The sequence below is a fragment of the Micromesistius poutassou genome, assembly GCF_964030765.1.
Source record: "Micromesistius poutassou genome assembly, contig: SCAFFOLD_5714, whole genome shotgun sequence".
Taxonomy (NCBI): Eukaryota; Metazoa; Chordata; class Actinopteri; order Gadiformes; family Gadidae; genus Micromesistius; species Micromesistius poutassou.
In genome coordinates this window covers 6,574-13,052 of record NW_028180499.1, presented here as the reverse complement: position 1 = coordinate 13,052, position 6,479 = coordinate 6,574, and the positions used below count along the sequence as shown (strand labels likewise).

Below are 6,479 nucleotides of genomic sequence, written 5' to 3'. Positions count from 1 at the left end.
ACAAGTGTGTACATTAAGTGCCAGGACGTACAACATACAATAAGTGTGTACATTGAGTGCCAGGACGTACAACATACAATAAGTGTGTACATTAAGTGCCAGGACGTACAACATACAATAAGTGTGTACATTAAGTGCCAGGACGTACAACATACAATAAGTGTGTACATTAAGTGCCAGGACGTACAACATACAATAAGCGAGTACATCGAGTGCCGATCATCCCATCACCTCACTCCGTCCCCACTCTGTCCGTGTAACACTGAGTGTGTGTTCCTCTCGTCTCCATGGTGATGTGCGGGGCAGGCGGGCAGCGAGCGACGAGACGACAGCGAGGAGGAGGAGGGCGGTGGCGGCCCCGGGGGGCAGGGCGGCGGCGGCGGCCAGGAGGGGGCGGAGCCCGAGCTGCGCGCGCAGGAGTACCTGGAGTACTTCCAGCGGGGAGGGGCCACCTGGAGCAGCAGCTGTAGCACGCCGGAACTCAGGGACCTGTCCGCGCAACCGCACTTTAACCACGGCAACGGCAGCACGCCCCACAGCAACGGGGGGGCCCCACCAACGGGGGGCCCCGGGGAGTACTACGCCGCCCTGGCGCTGGCGGCCGCGGCCCAGGCCCAGGCCCGGGGGCGGGAGATGGAGGACGAGGAGGAAGAGGAGGACGAGGAGGACGAGGAGGAGGAGGAGGAGGAGGAGGAGGACGGGGAGGAAGGGGAGGCCGGGCGGAGCGAGGGCGGCGGGGAGTGGCCCCAGGGTAACGGGGGTCTGCCTTTCTACCCCGCCGCCCTCAACGGCCACTTCTACCCCGCCGCCGCCGCCGAGGCCCGGCGGCGCGGCGGCGGCGGCGGCGGCGGCGGCGGCGGCGGCCCCCCGCGGCCGGGCCCCGAGGCGGACGGGGAGCTGGGCGCGGGCGCGGGCGTGGCGGCGGCGGTGGCGGCGCGCGGTGGCGGCGGCGGCGGCCAGGGAGCGGGAGCGCGGCTCGGCCAGCGCCCTGCTGCAGCACATGATGGACTCCATGGAGCGGCAGAAGGAGCGGGCGGCGGCCGGCGAGGAGCAGGGCGACGGCGAGGACCCCGACATGGAGTTTTACTTGAATTACTTTAACAGCGCGCAGCACGAGGACGCCGGCGGCGCAGAGTCGGCGGCGGCGGCGGCGGCGGCGGCGGCGGCCCACGGTCTGGTGCCGTCCCACTGGGCCGCGGCCTCTCGGGGCGGGCTGGGCCCCGAGAGGGGGCGGGGCGGGGAGCGGGGGCGGGGCCCGGGCGAGAGGGGCGGGGCCATGGGAGGAGGAGGAGGAGGAGGAGGAGGCGGAGGAGGCGGCGGCGGGGCCGGCGGCGGGGCCGGCGGCGGCGGCGGCGGCGTTGGCAGCGGCGGGGAGAGGAAGATGCGGTCGAAGGCGTTCCAGAAGTGCCCCATCTGCTCCAAGGTCATCCAGGGCGCGGGGAAGCTGCCCCGCCACATCCGGACGCACACCGGGGAGAAGCCCTACGAGTGCGCCATCTGCAAAGTGCGCTTCACCAGGTAACGCTCGCTCACGTTCGCGCTAACGTTCACGTTCAGGGCGTTTAGCGGACGTTTTTTTTATCCAACGCGACTTACAATTATTACATTTGTCAGAAGAAAGAGAAACAATATATCTCTTGTCGGCACAGTAAAGACGTTCATAGAACCAAGTGCCGAGCACTAATAAATGTTAGGGTTAACCCGTTCCCCGTACACAACAGAGATAGCTGGGATAAGATGCTACACGATGCTAAGTACTGTTTTGTTTTTGTGCCAGGACGTACGACGACACACAATAAGTGCGTAAGAGGCGTGGGAGTGACACACAACGGACACGCACTCACCGGCGCGTTAGCTCCGGCTAGGGGTCGCGTGCTAGCATCGCCGTTAGCAGTAGCATCGATTTTTTTTTTTTCTGAGCTCCTACACGGGGCGTCCATCTTGTGATTGTCACGAATTATCTTCATTTTTTTTTTTATTGTCCTATTTTTAAGTCGTTTTGTTCTCCTGCGCGTGTGTGTTTTTAACCGGCGCTGCTCTCTCGTGCTGTGTGCCGTGTGACGCACCTGTTCGGACTCAACACCTCCTTACATAACGTTCTGTTTATTCAGCAGCGTTATTACTTTTCATCAGCATAATGTTCTCTAAAAAGGCGCATTGTACATTCCACCGCTCGCCCGCGGGCTCACGCGGTCATAAAAGTAGTTTTATCGGCGAAGGGTCCACAGCAAAGTCCTGACATTTCAATCCGAGGGACCCTATAAAGAGGTTGTACCAGGGCAGTGTTATCTAGCCTAGGGCCGCTGTAAAGTGTTAGATTCTGATATAGAGGGGGATTCTTGGCACGCTGTGCTCTCCTATCTCATCTGAACTTGTGAACTTTGGCTATGTTGATCGTTGCCCCCAGCGAACCGGCCCATAACATAACTGCACGCACGCACGCACGAACATACACACACACACACACACACACACACACACACACAAACTCACACATACAAACAAACAAACACACACACAAACACACTCACACATTCAAACGATCACACATGAACACACACGCACACACACACACACACACACACAAAGCCCAACTGAAATGCAGCCAGTACAAAGCGAGAGAGTCTGGACTGCACATGGCTTCCCTGTATTTGTGAGTGCTTCCTCGAAGCCATTCCCTTAATGAATTAATCAGTGGGCTGGCTTTGGAAACAAGATGCAGGAGGGTAGGAACACTGGGACCCTTTGCATTAGCAGGGCGAGCAGGGAAGACTGAGCTAAATTTGCATTCCGGTTAAATGAGGTTAGCGGTAGGAGGAGGGGTATTGTAATCTTAATCCTGTTTGATCAGGGTTAAGAGTGTCTCTCGCTCTGTAATAAATCACTCCTGTCAGTTAAATAATTCACCCCTGTCCCTGTGGAACTTTGTCCCCGGGCTCTGACCCGTGGGGCCTGCCATGTGTGGCTCTTCCACCGGACAATAGGACTTCCACGAGTCTGTCCTTCCTCAATTCATGGAGGTTCTCCGTACAAATTCAAGAAGGGAACCTGTTTGTGTGTGTGTGTGTGTGTGTGTGTGTGTGTGTGTGTGTGTGTGTGTGTGTGTGTGTGTGTGTGTGTGTGTGTGTGTGTGTGTGTGTGTGTGTGTGTGTGTGTGTGTGTGTGTGTGTGTTTACCTAAAGCCCAGCGCAAAGCTCTGCTAACAGCAAGCATGCGTTAGCAGAGCTACGCTAGTCTGTGTAGCTGCCCTGTGCCCCAGCTGGTGGGGAACCACAGCTAGCTAAGAGCTACGATGTTAGCGGAGAGCTAAGATAGGTAGCGGGTACGAGGTGGGGTAAAGAAAGGCAGACGTGGACCCGAGGGCAGCGTTCTGATAAAGAAGAGATGGGTGGACAATCTAGTCTCAGACCTAGACGTCCAGGAATGACGTCTAACCACGTTGGGTTATCCGCTATTGTGTTAGCCTTGGTGTGTGTGGAGGCGAGATGTTTATGTGTATTAATCATGCCAGCATTGTAGTCTGGTGTCCAGCATGTATTTGTTTTGTAGAAGATACTGAAAGAGTCAGAGTAGTTTTTTTTTTAACAGTTATCCAGTAAACATTAACCTTGACAAGATATTGCTAACAATATATTTCAGTTTTATGTATACAACTTCCTTTGTTCCGAAGATAGTTTATGATTGACGTAAGGTTATGCAGACACGGTTCTTCACGATGGATAAAGTATGAGTTATTCTTTATCTTTTTAGTTGGATATATATATATATACGAAAATGAATATCAATGATAAACATTTCTTTTTTAAATCGGGGGGTGTTTATCAGCCACTTTATTTTTTCTCTTGGATGATAATTATCGGTGTGGAAGGAATGAAAAAGAACGGGAACTGTAAATAAACGCCGGCAGGGGGGCAGGGGGGGCCGCGGCTCAGAGAGGAGTTATGAGAGATGGTTCAGATAAAAACCTCAGGTCTTTACGGCCCCCGGCAGCGGGGCGGCGGAGACGCTTTAATAGCTGACATCAAGCGTTAAAAGGCGAAATACCGTTGACCCATACGTACATTAAAAGGAATAATATACGGCAGAGAGCGGGTTTTGTATGCAGCGGGAACCTCCGGTACGGTAATACGAGCGCTTAAACACGTCTTCCTCTTTTTGAAATGTGTGTTAGCTCACCCCCTCCGCCCCCCCCCCCCCCCCCCCCTCCTCCCCCCCGCCCCCGGGGCGCTGCGGGCTGGGGAGTTTGTTTTGCAGCGGTACGGTCGCTTCATTCCCTGGTCGTTTTTTCTCTCCTCCTCCGCAGACAAGACAAGCTCAAGGTGCACATGCGGAAGCACACGGGGAGAAGCCATACCTGTGCACGCAGTGCGGCGCCGCCTTCGCCCACAAACTACGACCTGAAGAACCACATGCGAGTGCACACCGGCCTGCGGCCCTACCAGTGCTCCAGCTGCTTCAAGACGTTCGTGCGCTCGGACCACCTGCACCGCCACCTCAAGAAGGACGGCTGCAACGGCGTCCCCTCGCGCCGCGGCCGCAAGCCCCGGGTGAGGGAGCCGCCGGCCCTGCTGGAGGCCCCCCTGGACCACCCCGGGCGCGCTGGGCCCCGCCGCCGCCGCCGCCCGGGCCCCTGGCCCACCTCGGGCCCCCACGGAGCCAGGGGCCGGCGGCGCTCAGACCCCACCTTAACGGCGGAGGAGGGCGGCCCCGACTTCCTCACGCACAGTCCTGAGTCACAGGAGAGGCCGGTGGAGATGATGGGGCCCTAGGGGGGGGGGTCCTCGGGGGGGGGGGGGGGGGGGGGCCCGCGAGACCCCCGCCACGCTGGGACGCCATGCTCCCTCTGCGGACGCCTGTGAGACAGGCGTCCGGACAGAGAGGAGAAAAAGATAACATTTTGAGGCAAACTTTAACGACAACGACTAACTTTTTCCTCTTTAAACCAAATCAGGGTGTCACAAAAATCTAATCTTAAACGTTTCATTGTCCCTCTTTGCTTTTTGGAAACAGAGACAGCACTTGCGTCGGTTTTAATTGTCAAAGAGCAAAGAACACTTCAAATCAGGCGCCCACGATGTCCACTTTCTGGGTCACTTTATTTCCTTATGATCTTAGGGATTTTGTACATTGGCATACACGCTCTTAGTGGTAGAATGTCACGTGGATTCACATCAACTATGAGCAACTATGCAGTGGATGGGAGATTTTCATTCGTAACAGGCTGTCTGTCCAACGGCAGGCTCCTGTTTGGGTTAACCGAGGATAAATCCTTTTGAAATGAAACAACATGTTTTTTTTTTTTTTTCTATTCTTTTGCAGACATCTGAAAATGTACAGTTACCATAGAAACAACATTGCCACTCGGTGTGGTATATGCAAGTCCTCTTCTTTTGATGCTCCAGAAAGGATCCGACATGGGTTTGATTGAAGTGTTTCTTAACTCTCTCTCTCTCTCTCTCTCTCTCTCTCTCTCTCTCACGAAAAAAAGAAAAGATAAACAATGTATTTTATGATTCTAATGTCTTTAAGATAAGAGAAAAAGATGAAATGTTGTCGAGTCGAATCCACGTTTGTGGAGACTCTTTGGCTGCAGGGCTGCAGGGAAGGGGAGTGGAGGAGGGCTTCTGTTTCTGAAGCACTGCCCTTCGCCTCCACGCGTCTCTTAGCCTGACTTTGTTGCCTGTCTTGCACCTCCCAACCCTGCGACTTTAGCATTTCTCGTGTCCTGTATGATTTGTCTTAATTTTTTTTTTTTTTTTTTTCTCTGTCAATGTTGGTTCCATTTTTAATCGATTTTGCTTTGGGTACTTGACACTTTATAATTGTATACGTGTGTGTGTGTGTGTGTGTGTGCGTGTGTGTGTGTGTGTGTGCGTGTGCGCGCGCGCGCGTCGACATACAGCAGGTAGTTAGGATGACATCGGGTCCCTTCTTAATGCGGAGGTATACTGTTTGTACGTGTCACTTCACCGGGCGATGTGTCGTGGGTGAATGATAAAAAAAAAAAAAAAAACTTTAAATACCGGCTACACCAACGAGAACAAACAAAAAACACTTAATCGAGACCCCCCCCATTGGTCCAACGACGAAGAACATTTGACATAATATAGCCCTCCACCCCCTCCCCCACACACACACCCCCTTCCCCCTCAAAGAGGGAGGCGACCAGCGTGAGTGAATGTGCTTCATGTTGTGCAGTAGTTCTTGGAAGTCTGTCCTTGTGCGACGGGGGAACGCGGGTAGCATTGAACCCGGCGCCCGGGCACAGCATTTACCCCCGCGGCCGGGTTAAGGCCATGTCAGGGAGCCTGAGGAGAGAGCGCCAGAGATAGAGGAGTGGGATATGAGATGAGCACCTTTTCTATGTTTGCACAGCGACAGCGGCGACCTGGGCTGCTGGTATGTTCCCCAGAGAGGTTGTCCTGGGGTTGGGGGGGTTGGGGGGGGGGGGGGGGGGGGGGGGGTGGGTCAGGGCGAGG

At 55.1% G+C, this 6,479-nt stretch overlaps 1 pseudogene across 1 annotated transcript; it reads left to right on the top strand.

Annotated features, from left to right (window-relative positions):
- The first annotated feature begins 306 nt into the window (after nt 1–306).
- LOC311370740 lies at nt 307–4,769 on the top strand (annotated as a pseudogene). Its single transcript, XR_014684254.1, has 3 exons — nt 307–656; nt 940–1,518; nt 4,304–4,769. The product of XR_014684254.1 is annotated as an uncharacterized misc_RNA (transcript).
- The last annotated feature ends 1,710 nt before the right edge of the window (nt 4,770–6,479 follow it).